This window comes from Rhinolophus hipposideros, assembly GCF_964194185.1.
Source record: "Rhinolophus hipposideros genome assembly, chromosome: 9".
In the NCBI taxonomy this organism is placed as follows: domain Eukaryota; kingdom Metazoa; phylum Chordata; class Mammalia; order Chiroptera; family Rhinolophidae; genus Rhinolophus; species Rhinolophus hipposideros.
This window is the reverse complement of record NC_138055.1, coordinates 87727646-87745559: the sequence shown is the minus strand read 5'-3', so window position 1 is coordinate 87745559 and position 17914 is coordinate 87727646. Positions and strand designations below refer to the sequence as shown.

At 49.4% G+C, this 17914-nt stretch overlaps 1 protein-coding gene across 1 annotated transcript in view; it reads right to left on the bottom strand.

The window, feature by feature from the left end:
- The window catches only part of CRACR2A (calcium release activated channel regulator 2A), a 132659-nt gene extending 120960 nt beyond the window's left edge, over positions 1-11699 (bottom strand). The window contains exons 1-2 of the mRNA XM_081058768.1: positions 11605-11699; positions 11038-11257 (exon numbers count right to left, since the gene is read on the bottom strand). The gene's annotated coding sequence lies outside the window, so the exon portion shown is untranslated. The remainder of the gene's footprint in view (positions 1-11037; positions 11258-11604) is intronic.
- Positions 11700-17914: the final 6215 nt, after the last annotated feature.

Below are 17914 nucleotides of genomic sequence, written 5' to 3'. Positions count from 1 at the left end.
CAAGACTGACAAGAGTTTTCTACACGTAGGCCCTCAACAAGGACAGTTTTAAAAGATGTGTTTCAGATAGGAGGAATGAGATTCTAGATGGAAGAACTGAGATTAAAGAAGGAATGAAGACCAAAGGAAATGAAAATGGATGTGCTCAGTCTGTTGTTGAGGAAATAACATAGGTTTGGAGGCAGACCTATTTATATTCTTATCTTGCTGCAGTTTCTTAGTATCTGGGGTACTTGAATCACGCTACTCTCTCAGAATCTTGATATCTTCATTTTAAAAATGCATATAATAGTGCCGTTAATGCAAGGATTTTGTGAGGAATACATGAGCAAACACATCTAAACGCTCTCAACATTGCTTCTGCATCCAGAAGGTGTAAAATAAATGTCAATTTCTTATCTCTTCAAAAATTAATGAATAACCAAGTAAATAAGATATTGTTAGCAACAAAGGATCATCCCTTCTACTTCAGGTGAAGATAAAATTCTGGCACTTTTTCATTTTGTGTGAATCTGCACTACAGAGCTGAATTTGAGCAGTTGTTTTCTTTTCTTCTTTTCAGTATCGATTCTAAGATCTTCCAAACAAAATATTTATGATTCCTTTATTTAAAAATACATTGCCTGTGTACACACTAGCCTCAGGGCTATACCCTGGATTCCAGTTTAACTCACAATTTTAAAGTAATTTGTGTTCACAGTTTTATGAAGTTATAAAATACGTGTTGGCCCATTAGCAAGGCAAACTGGCCTCTCCTGCCCAACCCCCTCCCCAGGCCTCTCCGGCCTTCTAGGAGATAGCAACAGACAGTTGATCCCTTTGCTGTAGCTTCTGCACTCCAGTCCCAGTGCTGAGACACCCTCCCCAGCGCCACCCTTCCCCTCACCCTCCGTTTCATTAAGGACAAAGAAGCCAAAGCAATATAAGGCTGCTAAGAAAAGTTAGCTTAGTCTCTTGTAAGTGCTCTACCTAATTTTCATTTGGCAACAACTGGCTGGGTCAGGTGGCAGGAGGCCACATAAGCCCAGATCCAAACTTTCCTTGATGTTGTCAAGGAAACAAAAAGCACTAGTCCTGAAGATCTAAGACCTGGGCTGGCTTCCTTACTCTGACATTTGCTATCTATGTTTTCCTCCCCTGTACATTGGAGGCAATAATTATATCATATTTATAGAGCATTTTACAATTTACTAAGTTGTCAGTTATAATTTCATTTAATATGCGTAGTTGGGCATACAATGCCCAGCATAATACTTCACTGTGTTGCTGTAAAGATTTACAGGCAGACTCTGGGACTGCAGTGTAAACTGCAAAAAGCTTCGGCAATATGAAGGTTCATCACTGGGTACTACAGCTGACCATTAAACAACCCGGGGTTTAGGGGCGCCCACCTCCCACACAGCTGAAAATCCACACATGTGCAGATTAGGAGCTGAACCCTGAACAGCTCCGTTTGAAGTGCGCGGGTCAGTTGAAAAAACGGTGTACACGTGGACCAGCCCCGTTCAAACCCCTGTTGGGCGCGCCCTCTGCAGTCCAAGTGCTTGCCTTTGAATTCGGATTCTATACTTACTGGCTTAGCTTCCTTGAGCAAGTGCCTCACCTCCACATTAAATTAAGAATGATGATAATAGTCCCATCTCGTAGCTCCGGGAGGTACTCAGTGAAAGAGAGTTGCCTTGAATCTACACGGAGTCAACTGACAGGTGTCTGGCCACATACGTCTGCACTGTTTGACAGCCCTCAGCGTCTGGTCTTGCTGCCTTTCTCAAATATTTGCAAAGGGCAGGCAGAGCTCTGCATAGTAAGACACACTGCATTGTTTCTTAAAGACAACAAAGTCTGAGATTCCCACTCAGACTTAGATTTGCAGGCATCTCTATGCTGTTTTGGATGGAAGCAGAGCCCAGGCTCGCCGGGGCCCCGGGCAGCCCAGACCCTCCTCACTTCTGCTTGAGAGTCTTGCTTTCAGCAGGCTGGAGAGCTCTGGACTAGGAAGCTGGCACAGCCTCAATCCCCTAACTGGACGGTGCAGCTCACCCTAAAAGGCAGTAAGCTCTGAGCCAACACACCATGGACCGCTTGCAATGACCAACAAAGCAAATGGTTAATGAAGCTCAACCCAATGAACGCATGGAAACTACTTGGCTGCAAAAAAATACAAGCCGCCCCCATTTAAAAGGCTTGATCTTTGTAAAGTACTTTCACATGGTCACTTTCATTCCACCATTATGACATGCCTAAGAGATATGAATGGCAGCTACTCCATCGATGAGGCAACTGAGGCCCACAGTGAGCCAGGGAAGAAGCTCTTCCTGCCAGAGCCTGCTGCTGAGCACAAGAGCTCCACCCAAGCTGTGGGCCTGCCGGTCCAGCTGCAGCTCCTCGGCCCGGTCCTGGGAGAACCGCATCCTAAGAGGCCCGCGGCACGTCTTCCATCAGTTCGGCGTTTGAATTCAGACGGGCCAGGGCAGGAGGACGTGAAGCCGGGCTTCGTCCCTCAGCTTGCGTCTTAGCCCAGAACAGGAAAACACGCACTCAGGAGCACTAATTAGACCCAATCGGCCTGGACTTCACAGGCTGCCTACCACCAGCAGTGGGCTGGACACCTGTGTTCTCTGGGTGAGGGCGAGAAAGTCAGCCAGGACCGTCACGGTGCTATTAACATCTCTTTCTAAAGTGTCTCTGGGCCAGCCCAACCCAGGAGACTGCAGGCTGAGGACGGCAAGGCATGGCTGCACGGCGAGTGGATACATGAGGAACCCCGGCAGGCAGGGGCCCAGAGGATGGGACTACCCATGGCTACCAAGTTCCCAGGCCTCGGACATGGTAAACTGTGAAAAGCTGATGAAAAGTCGTCAGGCGGCAGACATGAAAGAATTCAATAGTGAGCCTATTGTGAAAGCGTTATCCCCTAGGCTTCTCCTCTCGGTCTGTTTTGGTTGGCTTTCCTGGTGGGTAACTTTGTGCGAAGAGGGTGAGACTCTGAGGGTGGCCCTGCCCGCTTCCACTGCACAGCCCCACAGCACCTTCCACAAGGCTCTAAACACCATCTCCATCCTAATGGAGCACAGTCCATACAACACACGTCCATGCAAATTCTAGAAACCTGCCAGAGTAGACATTCGTGCCCAGGCAGGGCCGGCTATGCCTGGTTCTAAAGGACATCCCTGTTTGCACGGAAGAGGAGGGTCAGAGAGTCCCGAATCTCATCCTGGCTCCTCACATCTTTTAGATGGTAAACTGAGTCGGCGCAGGCAAGCACAGAGGAGGTAAGCCTTAGAAGCATTGGTAGGGTTGAGGCATGTCTTACGACCTGGAAAAAACTTCATGGGTTTAATTTCCATGCCCACGGGTCCTCAGACACTGTTAAAGTGGACTTAAGGACTGTCAAGGAACATTCCTCCCAGGACCACCTGCCACCACCTATCTGCTGAGTTCTGCCATCCTTGAAGGCCTCACCTGCCCGGTAACGCTTCCCCAAAGGCCGAGCACACACCATCTGTCCTGCTCCCCAGGCAATAGCATGTGTAGAAGGAAGTATTATAGCCTTTGTTCTTCTTCCCAGAAGAATGCACTACACACAGTAGCTGCTCAATAGTATCTGTGGATGCCTGTTGTTTTTTGGCATTAACATTAAATAAAACCACATTGATTTACCCCTGAAGTATCAGCAAATTCAAATGTGGTATGTGGTATAATGGGATTGCTATTCAGTACAACTTAGAGCTTCTTATTCTATTTCTAACTCCAGCAAATGGCACTTGTGAGTTTAAAATAATTTTTTATTTGCTATGTCTGGTTACATAATGGAGACCTACTATTAATAATTTTTTTTCATTAACACTCATTTCACTTAGTTCCTTTTTGGGTCTTTGTTTCTAATTCAAGCTGTGGTTTGATGCATTAAAATTGCATTCCTTAAACAGAAGTTCTATAGCAGGCTTGTTTTTCTCAATTAGAGTAGAGGGGGCCCCACCCCCTATGATTTCTGACTGGCCAGTGCCTGAGGCCGCTCGCCTAATTTGGAGTCAGGGATTGTGCTCCCATTTCACACGTGTGTTGACAGAGCTCTGTTATCAAGCAGACCCCACAACCCAGGCGTCAGCCTTTGTAGGGAGCCAGTCTGGTGCACAGTGGCCAACAGCATGGGTGAGGTATCGGTGATATAGGTGTCTATACCAGAACTGGTTTAAACCCAGAACTGGTGTGAACTCAAACGATTTATTGAACCTCTCTGAGCCTCAGTTTCCTTGTCTGTAAAATGGGGATGCTATGTTCCAGATTAGAAATAGTGGCTGGCACATGCTGTTACTCAATAAATTATGCATGGGGCTCACGTTAAATCTGTTGGATGTCTGGCTGCTTCTCCAGCTGACTTCATTCCCAGAGTTAAGCCACATTTCCTGAAGCCAGAATCCCAAGCCCCAAACAAAGACAAACCCCAAAAATCTGAGTGCAGGGCTACACAACAGTCCGTAGAGAGGGTAATGACAAGCAATAAGAAATGTGCCAGAGGGACACACTGCAGAAGATAAAAATGCTAGGAAGAATGCCTGCTGGAGAAATAAGAAACACACTTGCCATATTTACAGCCAGGATGGTCACACCCTAGGAACACGCTACCTTCACTGAATGAATGCAGAGTCAAGCTATGGCAAGACACCAAGAGAGACAGAACAGCACTACTGATCACCATCAAGAACGAGAACTGACACAGTGACCAAGCCCCTGCTGGCCAGAGAAGACTCACCATCTCTCTGCCTGTAAAGCGACCCAAGGTCAAAGCTAAACATCACTTTTATAGTGCGTGTGTAATTAGTTGAAAAGCTTAGTTGAGCAGTTTGATAAATTCCATTAGCAGTTTATCTATGGTATGTAATTAAGCTATTTTTAAGCAAATCCTTTTTGGCTAAAGGCTCCAGTTAAGAAGCCTAATGAAAGAGGGTTCATATAATATATACCCAAATCCATGCTGTTCTAAGAACCTTCCACACCAGACACCAAAGTGTCAGGCAGAGATGGCTGTGCTTGATTCTATGCAATGGCATTCCCATCTAGATGAAGGAGGAAGGGTAGAAAGGCCAAAACCGAATACGAGTTCTAAAATTACTACGGCCTTCAAATACATGGTGATGGAAGGAGAACTGACTCTGGGTGGTGAACCCACAATGGGATTTATAGATGATGTAATACAGATTGTACACCTGAAATCTATGTAATTTTACTAACAATTGTCACCCCAATAAATTTAAAAAAAAATTACTGCGGCCTTGGGTATGTGACATTTCTCATCAGCAAAGGGTGGGTGATAAAAAACACCTTATAGGACCATTGGGAGAAATGTACAACATGCTTAGCACGGAGCCCAGCCGAAAGGAGGGCAGCTTCACAGAAGCTCCTCTGGCTGAAGCAGAGAATTAAAAAACCAGAAAATAAAAAGAAATAGAAGCAGAAAGATTGCCCAAGTGGCAGGGGCCTCTGATGGCCAGGCCTCTGTGCCAAGGGCCACTGAGACAGAGCAAGACCATGGCTCTCTCTGGAGCCAGGATTAATACCGACCCCTATCCGATGGGGAGGTGAAAAGGTTCTGGAGATGGTGGGGGTGGCTGCACAACACCGGGAATGTTCTTAATGCTACTTCAAAACAGTTAAAATTATAAATTTCACGTCATGTATATTTTACTCCCATTAAAAAAAAAACCCAAAGTACGAAAAACTTGAAAAACAAAACAATACCCTAAAGCCCAACTCTCAGCCACATTAGACAGCAAAACAAAAGTAGTGTAAAGGAGAGTTGGGGTCGACATCTCTCTGTGGGATTCTGTAGGGGGGCAGGGTCCTCGCACTCAGACAAATCGAAAGCCCCAGGAGTCTAGGCCTGCATCGCATGGAGCCGATCCTCATCCAGGATGTCCATTTCATACAAGCTCCCGGAAGACCTGAAAACCAAAAGCCATGCACAGACCACGACACCAGAGAAAGATCTAGAGATTCTTGTGCAGAACAATTTGTCTTTCCTGATGGTATCTCCCAAGAATAATCTCTGACCACAATACAGATGAAACCTAAAGCAACTGCCGAGGACCTCCGCCCCTTCTCCTCCTTGTTCCCATCTGGGGACGGTGGTGCTGCTGTCTTGTTCAGAAAACCCTTGCCTTTGGGAAGAAAGCCTCTAACTTTCACACCTGCTTAGGTTATAGAAAGAGGAGCTTTGACAAACCATCTTCTTTCCCACAGGAAAAGAACCCTGGCTGAAGACAGGTGCACTCTCTCTGGCCAGGGTCTCTCACCCCCTTTGCCATGAACTCTCTGACCTCATTCAAGTCCACAGAAGGGCATGGCAACCTGGTCTGCCATGCTGAGAGGGTTAGGAGCTGTCCCTGAGCCTGAGGGAACTGCCGCTGCAAACGCCTGTGGCTGGGCATGTCCACCCTGGGCCCAACAGCATTTCTCAGCTGATCCTTCCTCATCTCGCGGTCATTGGAAGCCCCAGGGGCAGCTCCCTGGTGGGGACTTCCGCCAGAAGCTGGCCAGACTGAGCTGGTGACACAGATCCCTCTAACAGCACTGGTTATCTTTTCAGATCATCCCTCCAAGGGGACTGTGAGTGCTGGTCTGTCCCTCTTCTTAAACCAGGTCCCCTGGGACCTGAGCTGGCACAGTAAGCGTACATGCTAATTAGGTGAGAGATTCTGTCCCTGCCCTCTGGGGAATTTCAGTCTAAGACTGGTAGGATGACAAGGACGACAAGGGGAAGGAGGACCCCGGACAACAGCAAACTCCCGACAGATGAAGCCTCAGGGCTGCCGGGGCCACATAAGCCTTCCTGGAGCTGCCCATGAGCTCACTGATGTGAACTGGCAGGTAACTATTCCCATTTCCCTGAGGGGGTAGAAACTCAGATTTGGAGGGTGAATCCTAAGGACACATGACCTGTTAGGCTCAGAAGTGGGCGCCAACCTCAGCATTCAGAGAGGCACACAGGAACGGTTAGGGACATGGCCCTGGGGCCAGGCTGCCTGAGTTCAAATCGCAGCTCAGCCTCTTATTAGCTGTATGACTTCAGCAAGTTACTCTATCTCTAGGAGCCTTGGCTTCCTCATCTGTAAAATGGGGAGAATGATAATAATAATACCTATCTCACAAGGCTGTAATAAGGATTGAGTTCCTTTGTACCAAGCTCTCAGCCATGCCTGGTACATTTCTGTGTATCCAGCCTCAAGGGGCAATGGGAAGAGGGTCCCTGAGGTTCTGTGTGTGAGTGGGGAGGATGGGGGGCTGCAGGAAGTCAGTCTCCCTCCCCACCTCAGCACCAATCCCACCTCCCATACCAGCTGTGAGGGCGTGTGCTTATGTGGATTCAATGTGGCAAAACTGCATACATTTACCAGAACTCAGGCCAGCTGCAAATCCTGGAGTTCAACACTGAGCAATCGCTAAAGTAAATAAAGTGAAAATAAACCAATTACCCACGTAATACTAGGAGATTTTCCTCTTGTCTGCACTGATAATTGAGCCATTGTAGCCAGCCTCCTACTTCCCCCATGCTACTGTGAGTTGAAAAGAAAGTTAAGGAAGCCACCTGGCCAGAAATGCAAATACAGGCTCGGGAGGTCCCAGAGCTGGTCCCATCAGGTCTTGGCACATGCACAGCATGTGTGCTAAGTCTCCCCCTTTTCACCTTTCCCCTAAGTCCAGCAGGGCACAGAAGTGCGCAGAGGCAGGGGAGCTAAGCCCAGAGGGCTGAGTATGGAGCCAATCTAACCACACTCCAGAGCCCTCTTGCATAAGGCACAGCTCCCACAAGTTCTAGGGCCCAGCCACACATTTTTTTCCAGCCCGGGGCAGGGCACCTCTATTCCGTGAATAAGGAGACTTCAGCACAGGTGCAGTAGCGACAGGGGCCCTTGGACTCTGCACCTCTTGGGAAGCCTGTCTGCTCCCACCTCCCTGTATCTCCTAGAAAGGCCTGGGTCAGCCAGGGTCAGACTCTGCCCCTGTAAAGGCCTCCTTCCGCCAGCCCATCCAAACTGTGTCAACAAGCAGACCAGAGAAGAAAGAGCCCTGCTGACATTCAGAGAAAGCCAGGACTGGGAGCCAAAACAAACTGACCAAGGGAACGCACTGTCTCCAAAAGAATCTGGCATCGAAAGAAAATCCCATATTTCTAAGCTAGGAGAGACCCCGCCTGTAAATTTGTCCACCAGACGGTGATCCCTTGAGTCATTCCAGGCAGGTGAGGGCATTCAGAAACCCATTCCCAACAGTGGACTTCAAGAAGGTCTTCTGTCCAATCGTCCATTCATCCTCAGTGACTTAGTCTGAAAGGGCAGAGCGGGCATGAGGCTAGAATGAGTCAGAACTTAGGGACCTGTGGCCAAGGCTGGTTTGAACAAGGTGCATTCTGTAGAAGACAAAACCTACAGTGTGCTACACCCCCACCCCCACCCCTGCACCTCAGCGTGAACCACAAACTCATTTCATGCAGCTGGAGTCATGCTACGTTGGCCAATGAGAGCAGCTTCCAGGGGGAAACCAAGACCCAGAAGGTCACTGCTGAGTCCCGGAAGCGGGCAGAGGAGTCTTCTCAGTCTTGATACTGTTGGTGAGGGGAGGGCCCGCGTAGTGTGATGCTGAAGGCATGGGCACTGGCTTAGCCAAACTGCCTGTGTCCGAATCCTGACTCTCCCATTTGCTAGCTGTGTGACTGTGAGCATGATATTGGCCTCTCTGTGCTCTGTTAACTTCTCTTTACAATGGGAATGACAGCAGTGCATACTTGATTGGGTTGTAGTGAGATGTAAGCAAGGAAACACATGTCTGACACTTAGTGTACACCGCCTGTCCCCAGGGCCCCCACTGTGCCCAGGACATCCTGGCCTATGCCTGTCGTCCCAGCACCATTACTAACACTCTCCCTTTTCCTCTCAAAAGTGAACGGGTTGCATGATAAATTCTAAAGCTGACTACCTGTTGCCTTTCTTCTGTCCACCTGGTTCTCTCCCTGCTTCACGCTGCCTCACTGAGTACTGGGAGCTAGGTTCCCAACGTGTTTGTCCCCAGAATAGCTTTGCCCATGTCACTGACGTATCTGCTCCACAAACTGTTTTTCTTTTCTTCCTTTCTCTCTTTGTCACCCCCTCTCCTTCCTCTTCTCCCACAGCCATCCTCTCCTTTCTGGGTCTTCCCCATCAGTACCTGAGGGTGCCAGCAGTGCACCCTGGGGGCGCGCACTTGGATGGGACACTTTCTGGCTTCCTAACTGAACTATGCCTTAGCCAAATTTCTCTTAGAGAAAAGTAAACAATTGAGATGTCAAAGAAATGACGGATGAGTGGAAATAATGTGACATTTTGTGTCTGTGAGTTTGTGTTGTTTACGGGGGGAAAAGAGAATAACAGCGTGAAATGGTCCCTTCAATACCGGAAGCTGTCTATAAACACCACCCCCAAGGGCTATGTAATGGGGGAGGCTGGAGGCTGCTCCCCAAACAGCTGCCTCCCCACATGGTGAGAACAAAACCTGAGAGTTGGGAGCTCATGGGTCTGGGCTGCTCCCTGCCACTCACTAACCACTGGCAATGACCATGATTTTCTGAAGCCTTAGTTTCTCCACGTGTAAAACACACCTGTCCCTAGATCCCCAGACACTGTGCATTGTAAGAGGTCCTGGGCCTGTTCTTAGAAACAGCACAGTCGCAACCACATCTTTAGGATCTGTATAGCCCTTTTTACAGGGCAAACATAGGAGGGAACCAAGGCCTGGGGCAGTAGGATAACCTGAACGAATTCTCGCCCAAGGAGTCATGGCCTGAGGCCCCTGTGCACTGCGGCAGAACACGCAGTTGTTCTGTGTGGAAGAAAAGCAAGGGAGCAATGTGCATTCAGTGACTGACTTGCCAAATCCCGGGGGTCCCCTCACAGCTCCCCCTCAGCACAACTTCTCTCGGCTGCCTTCCAGGATTCCAGCAGCCTGCAGGCTCGACCCTACTTCCCCAGAGCACTCTCAGCAAACGGAAACAAGGAGCCTCGAGGCAGGGGACACAGAACCAATGGCCGCTGCAGGCCTGTCCCCGTGAGTGGTCCATCACAGGCTTCCATGTCTTCCCCACCAAACCTGACACTGTTCCGAGAGTTCCCTGCCTAGCACAGGAACTCAAATCTCCATCGCAGTAGTCTCCTCCTTTGCTCTGGCCTCTGACATTTGTTCAGCTACCAGATTAGACTATTCCACCTGTCTCTGGGTTCAAATCCCTGTCCCACCACTTATTTGCTGTGTGACCTTGGACAAGTTGTTTAACCTGTCTGATTCTCAGTCTCCTCCTCTACAAAATGGGTAGAGGTAATACATAATTGCCTCATAAGGTTGTTAGGAGGATTAAATGAGATCATGTGAGAAAATGCTTTGCCACAGGCCCTGGCCTATAACAGACTGTTTCTCCCCGACACACAAACACCCCTTTTAGCAATGTCTCTGGTTGTGCCCCTTCCTCTCCATTCCCAACAGCCCTATTCAGCCCCACATAGTCATTGCAATCTTCTCCTTCCCAGGTTCTCTTCCCACAGCCTCCTTCACTGTTGGTACATGCCAAGTATTGCTGCCAAACTCCAAGTTCTTCTGAACCCAGCCCCAATAACAACAATGTCCTTCTCATAAACCATCAACATACCCCTGGGCCTAATAATGAAGTGCAAGTTCCCTAGCCCCCCACTCCCGGCCTTCCACCATTCCTCACAGTTCCAAGAATTCCAGCCATCTGATCCCAAGCAGCTGTCCTCACCACAGCACCACTGCTATTACCTTTTCCCTTGTCCAGGTTGACTGTGTGTGAGTGGACAGACACAGGAATTCAGAGGGCTTTCCCACAGGCTTGGGAAAATTCACATTCCCATGCACACACACGCACACACACATGCGTGCACACACACACACACACCTGAGCAGAGTCAGCAAGGCCCGTGAGTCACACGCCAGACCACAGCAAAGATGGGGCCCAGGAGGAAGTACAGCCCCAGTAGCAGCCCATTTCCTGACCTTCCTCCTCTGTTCTGGGAGGTCCTTCTGGTGTCTCTCTCGGTCTTTCTGACCATGTCTCTGCCAGGTCTTTGTTTCTGCACAGGCCACAGCCCTGCTGCTGTCCTGGCCAACGTGGCAAGGGCTCCCAGCAGCACAGACTTGCAGGTGAGGAGTTCGGGTTTCCAGACCCGTGACCCTGGGCCAGTCACTGCACCCCTCTGAGCCTCGGTTTCTTCATCTGCAAAATGAACAGGCCGGATGGGGCCAAGGCTCTGAGGTCCCTTCCTGATCTCGGTCCCACTGCCCCGCGGCCCTCCTCCTGTCCCTCCCCAGGTTTGCGTGATGCGATTCTCTGAGGGAAGGGATCGAGGGCCAGGCCAGGCCTGGGGACAGAGGTTGGGGAGCCAGCCGTTCCCCTCCCGGGTGCACCGTCTCCGATGGCCCTCCCAGGAGCTCCATGTGCTCGCACACATATGCGCACTCCAGGCTGCCACCGGGCAAGCAGGCAGGAAGCGCCGCCCTCCCGCGCTGCGCGGGGCAGAGGGGCCTGGGAGAACGCCCACCCCGCAACCGTCCCCGGGGTACCTCGGGCGTCGCTGCCTCCCCTTCTACCTGCCGCCGCCGCGCGGGGCTCACAGCTGTTAGGCCGCCGCTGACTGCCCGGCGGGCTGCTCCGCCCGGAACTCGCGCGGGCTGGACTAGCCCCCGGGTGCAGAAGTGGAGGCGGCGCTCCGGGCGCTGCCGGCCGCCACCCCCTGGGCGCCCTCCGGGATCTGCACCAGCCCCGCGTTGGGGTCCCAGCATGCGAGAGGAGACCTCAGACTGTCTAGGAGCCTGAGTGGTGAGGGAGGGGCTGCTGCTGACTTTCCCTGATTGGTCCGGCTGCCTGGGCCCCTCTGCTCCTGAGTCCCCCTAAGTCCCTTGCCCTGATTCCAGAATGCTTACAGGTTGCAGAGCCACGCATTTCTCTAAAGGGGGTGAATTAGCCTGGGACCTTGCGAGCCCACTGGAGACAGGTGGTGTCTGAGTAGGCTTCCCTGAAAACCTGCAACATCCAGGCCCACTCCAGCTGTTATCTCTGATTTTGTCCTTTATCCTTTTCTGTCCCTTCTGTATAGTCGTCTATAATATAAAGCATTCAGTGCATATTTTTATTAAAGCTTTAAATAAATCTTCAAAGACCTTCCTAGGCGGTCGGACTGAAGGATAACCCTCAGCCAGGTCCACAGGCCTTCTGCACTGGCTCTCCGGCCACGAGCTAACTTTCCAGCCTCACCCCATGTCCCCCAAACACACATGCGTCCCTGCTCTAGCAACATGGGATATTGCCAAACTCCAGCTGCTGGGAGTTCTTGCTTTGCCTGGATTGCCCTTCCCCTTTCTTCTCTGCCTGTTGAAATACTACTCATCCATCCTGGCCCCACTGAAATATCCCCTTCTCAGTAAATCCTTCCCCAGACACTGGTCCCAACAGAACAGCCCAGCCCTTCTTGGTGAGCCAGTTGTGCTCCTGCTAATCTATATATTAATATTAGGACCCCCTTTTGCTCCGCTCTTTGACTCCCTTTTGTTCCACAATGAACCCTGTTTCTGGAGGGATAAAAGCACTTACTGAGCAGCTGTCACAAATCGCTATGTGCTGTCCTTTCCTCTCCTTGAAGCCCAGGTAGCCACCAGCTACAACCTCCTTCCACCCCACCCACCCCAGCAGAAGGGCTGCACCAGAACCCCCGACCTCCAGAGTTTCAGGAGGCTGTCAGGCCACCTCCCCAGCCCTCCTTCTGGTGCCCCAGAAGGAGGTCTTTTTGTTGCTCTGGTCTTTTCTGTTGCTCCTCTGGGGCCTGGTCTTTTCTGTTGCTCCTCTGGGGCCCCGAGGTCAGGGTGGGCTGTATTCCACCTCTGACTCGGTGTTGCTCAGGCACACGAGCCTGAGGCAGGCCTTCTAGGTAGCAAAACAGGCTGCACTGGACGGCTTGCCCTTCTCTCAGCCATGTGTGAGGACGGGAGTACCTTTCATGTCAGAATCTGAGAAATGGAAGGGATCTTGGAGATTATCGTAAGCAAAACCTACCCTCCCCCATTTCACAGAGTCAAAAACTGAGGCTGGAAAGATCAAGTGACATAGAGGTATCTCCCACTGTTATTGCTGTTAAATATTATTAATACTGTTCTCTTACAGGTTTAGGTTATATTTACGTCTAAAGCAATTCCGCATGTTGATGCTCACTTGGCCCTCACAGTCCCATGAGGGATTAATGTATTAGTGGTTAAGTACTCATTTTGGAGGCCAAAGACCTGGATTTGAAGCCCAGTGCTCCAGCCTGTCAGCTATGGCCTTGGCAAGCAACTGAACTTTCCTTCATTGGTAAAATGGGGACAGTAACCAGTAACATTCCCGCACTGCAGGGTCGTTCTAAGGATCTAAGTGAGTGTGCACCTTGAAAGGGTTTAGAACAGTAGCTGGCACATCCAACCACCAAATGTGTTTGCTGTTACTGATATTTTTGTTCTGATTAATTGTGTCCCTTCACAGGTGAGCTAAGGAGGGTTGGAAACACTGAGACTCCTCAAAGGAATTGCCGCTACGAGACGATGGTTTTCTCACCAAACTCCATGCATATTTGTCTCTGTCACCACGCTGCTTCCCGTCAAATCCCACCATGAGATAGCTACGTAGAACACCTTCCACATGTTTCTGGGTCTAACTACGCCTATCTCAGAGGGCAGAAAACCAACTGTCCTTCAGCCTATCTCAGGCATCATCCTACCTCCTGGGTTTATGGTGATGGCTTCAATGTGCGTGGTACTTCTGTTCACAGAACAGCACTTTCCTCAGAATCCCAGGATGGCTACATGTAGCGCTGAAAGCTCAGCCCGTGCGCTTGAGCCTCTCTCACTCTCAGCCCACAGCAGGGAAGACGCAGGCAAAACAATTCTTCTCGGGTATGGATACAGGAAACTAAGGCCGGGCCGGCATTCGCTGATGGCATGCCTGCCGCTCAGGGAGGATAAGGAGCTCCACGGCCTCTTTCCCCAGGGCCCCGTGACTCCTCGCCAGTGTTGCTGGAGAAACCCAAACTCATTCCTTCAAAGCGTATTTATTGAGCAACTACAAGGTGATAAATAAAGCGGGGTAGGGCCAGCTTCCCGGGCATGTGACCCAGGCAGTTGAACACTAGAAGACCTTCATGCTCGGTTAACGCTCTGCTGTCACCTTCTTGAAATTTTAATAATTCTGCAACAAGGGGCTCCTGCACTGGACTCGGCCAGTTGCACAGTAGTTGTAGCCTTCCCTAGAGCTCGCAGGTTTGCAGGAGTCAGCATGGAGCTGATGACTGCTGTGTGGGAGAGGCTGTGACAGAGGCAGGGTAGCTGTGGGGTACGGGGCAGGGACGTGCCGGCATTTGGCTCCCTTGGGACCCCTTTCCCAGCTGTGTTAGCTTACTCTGTCACCTCCGTCCTGGGACAGTGGCCTGGCTAGGCACCAAGGCCTGTAGCCCCCAATAGCTGCTGCAAGCCCCAACACCTGGCAGGCTGCTGCTATGTCTTGGTAATAGCAGGAAACTGTCATTGGAGCCATTGGAGCCTGTCTCGTGTCCCTCACCCACACCTCACCTTTCACCCAGATTCCCACTGGCCTTTGCTTCCCTCTGCCTGCCCAGACCTTGCCGACTTCAGGAAAAAGGGAAATAAAGCCACCCACACTGAAAAGTAAGTGGCAGATAAAACCTAATGGGCTCTTCATCCAAAGGACACTTGGGTTTTATTCGGGACATCTTTGTAGTCTCTTGGCCTATATGCTTGACATGCAATAGGCATCTAACTCATGACAGTTGGGTATGAAGGGTAAATGCATATGAGTAAGCCTGGCGTAGGCAAGTCGAAGTTCACTGGCCCAAAAACGGGATTTTTGTTGTGTTTTATTTTGTTTTCCTTTGTTTTAGAGTAATGCTGGAAGCCTCAACACAATGGTTTGGGAGTGAATGGGAAGTGAAAAATGGAGGCGTGAGGATGGACTGTTCCCAAGGAGGTTGGCAGGGGAGGGAAGGAGCTAGTGCGGCAGCTAAAGGAAGAAAAGAAGCCCAGAGGAGACTTGAAGATGTTTGTAGATTGAGGTCAAGAATCTGATGAAGAGAGAAGGGAGTGGAACGGGAGAATCAAAGGCCCTGGTTCTAGAAGATGCAGGGGGAACTGGAAAGCACGAGAGGGGGCGGGGAAGCCCCTAAGTCTCGGACACAGGAGGAAGAAGATAAAGATGAGTGAGGATGAGGATTGAGGCAGGGTGGGAGGAAAGCGGGTGACGTGCCTGGATGATGGGCCCTGGGAGTCTTTTCTATGACACAGATCAACAGGCAATGGTTGGAGGGTCTGGGTAGACCAGTGGGGTGGGTGGCAATCAGAGTTGCTGGCCCCTTTGGGGGAGGGGGCACCCGATAGGGGAGAGTAGCAGTCGGTCTTGGAGAGCAGAGACACTTCCGGGAGGTTTGCTTCTGGAGTCACCTTTAAGCTTCACGGCACCCTTCCTCCTGGCATCTCTGCCCGTGTCTTCTCACTCCTGCTGCTCTCAACTGTAACCGAAGGCCAGTTTCTCTTGTGTGATTCCCCCAGGGCAACAGTGGAAACATTCACTGTTCCAGTACAGGAATTCCCCTGCTGTCCCCTCTTCCTTTTTATGAGTGGCTCCGATTACAGAGTTTCCAACAGGTGGAAGCCAAACAATCAAGCAGGCCTTTTAGTATTGACCCTCCCGGGCTCCGCGCCTCACTCCCCAGATCCTCACCAGCAAGGGCCAAATCAAACAGCTGCCAAGGGCTTGCGGGCTGGCCACTGCACCAGAGCTCGCCCACTGCAGAGGGAAACAGCCCTGTAGCCACATCTGCTGTCTCTCTCTTCTTTGAATGTGTTGGGCTTGGGTGGGAAGGACACATTTTCTTATGAGATCACAGGGGCCAATTACAGGCTCATAGCTGTCATGGAAAAATAAGGCTAGAATGTAGGAGCAATCAGGCCTCCTTGAGGACATCTGTGAAAGCCACGCACTTCTATGGCATTCACACACCTGGAGTCCTTCAGAGGCAGGACTAGAGAAAGCAGTGACCTCCTACTCTCTGTCCAGGAGCAACAATGAACCTCCATTTACATGGAGCCGTAGTCATGGAACTGGAAGAGACTGGAAGGTGCAGAGCCGGTCTCATGTATTGCAGATGAGCTGACTATGATCCACGGCAACATGCCCAGTAGGAGTGCTGACGTGCCTACTCCTGGCCTTGAGCGTAGGATTGAATTGCATTCCCACCTCCCTACAAGTGGCCTCTGAGTGACGGAGTACCTGTTGCCTCCCTACATGGGATATTATTTTTTCTATCACACATTTCTAAACCCCATGTTTATAGAGCAGAGAAAGAAAAGGTACTATATAATCAAGGATGTCTCCTAAAGGACAGTAAAAGCTATATCATCACTTTTACTAAAAAACTGTAAAGACCCTATAATGAATAATGTGTTGCCCCAAAAGTACAGGGAAATAGAGGAAAAGTTAGCTCTTCTGGGAATGATGAAATTAATGTTTTATGCCTACTGTCTTACCATTTATAGAATGTTTGAGAAAAGAAAGTGTAGATCTTTCCTCCTAATGTTGCTTCCTCAGACATACATAAACCCAAGACCCAACCCCAATAGCCTGGCTATTAATGCAACAAATAAGGAAATAAGAAACACAGGAAAGTAAAACAGAGGGTGCGAGAAGCCAAAGAACGTTTTCAGACCTAGAGTTAGGTGGAGCCAACTATATCTACAAGTGGTGAAGACAAAGTTACATTATGGGATGGCTCCATATTTTCTTATTCTTCCACCATCAAAAGTTTGTCAAGGGACATCACCATTTGGGGAAGATATTTTTTTGGGGTAAAAGAAAAAAATATATAGTTTTTCTATGCTGGTGCTTGCTCTCAGACAATAATAGATTTTAGACATCAAAAAATCACACTAGCTGGGGTTAATATCCAAAATTTATAATTTAAAAAAACCTTATACATCTGAAGACCAAAAAAACGATAATCCAATTAAAAATGGGCAGAGGACCTGGATAAACATTTCTCCAAAGAAGACATACAGATGGCAAATAGACATATGAAAATATGCTCAATGTAACTAATCATCAGAGAAATGCAAATAAAAACCACAATGAGATACCACCTCACCCCAGTCAAAATGGCTATCATCAATAAATCAACAAACAACAAGTGCTGGAGCAGATGTGGAGAAAAGGGAACACTTGTGCACTGTTGGTGGGATTGCACATTGGTGCAGCCAGTATGGAAAACAGTATGGAGGTATCTCAAAAATCTGAAAATGGAACTACCTTAGGATCCAGCAATTCCACTCCTGGGTATCCAGAGAAATCCAAAGCACTAATTCAAAAAATAAATGCACCCCTACGTTTATTGCAGCTCTATTCACAATAGCCAAGATATGGAAACAACCAAAATGCTCGTCAATAGACGACTGGATAAAGAAACTGTGGTACATTTTTACAATGGAGTATAACTCAGCCATAAAGACGAATGAAATCTTACCATTTGCAATGACATGGATGGACCTAGAGAACATTATGCTAAGTGAAATAAGTCAGATGGAGAAGGACAAATACATATGATCTCACTTATATGCGGAATCTAAAGAACAGAATAAATGAACAAACAAAACAGAAACAAACTCAGAGATATAGGGAGAAAAAACTGAGGGTTGCTACATGGGAGGGGGGTGGGGATAAAGGAGAAGGTAAAGGGATTAGAAAGTACAAATTAGTAATCACAAGATTGCCACGGGGATATGAAGTACAGTTTGGGGAATATAATCAACAACGTTGTAAAGATTTTGTAGGGTGTCAGATGGG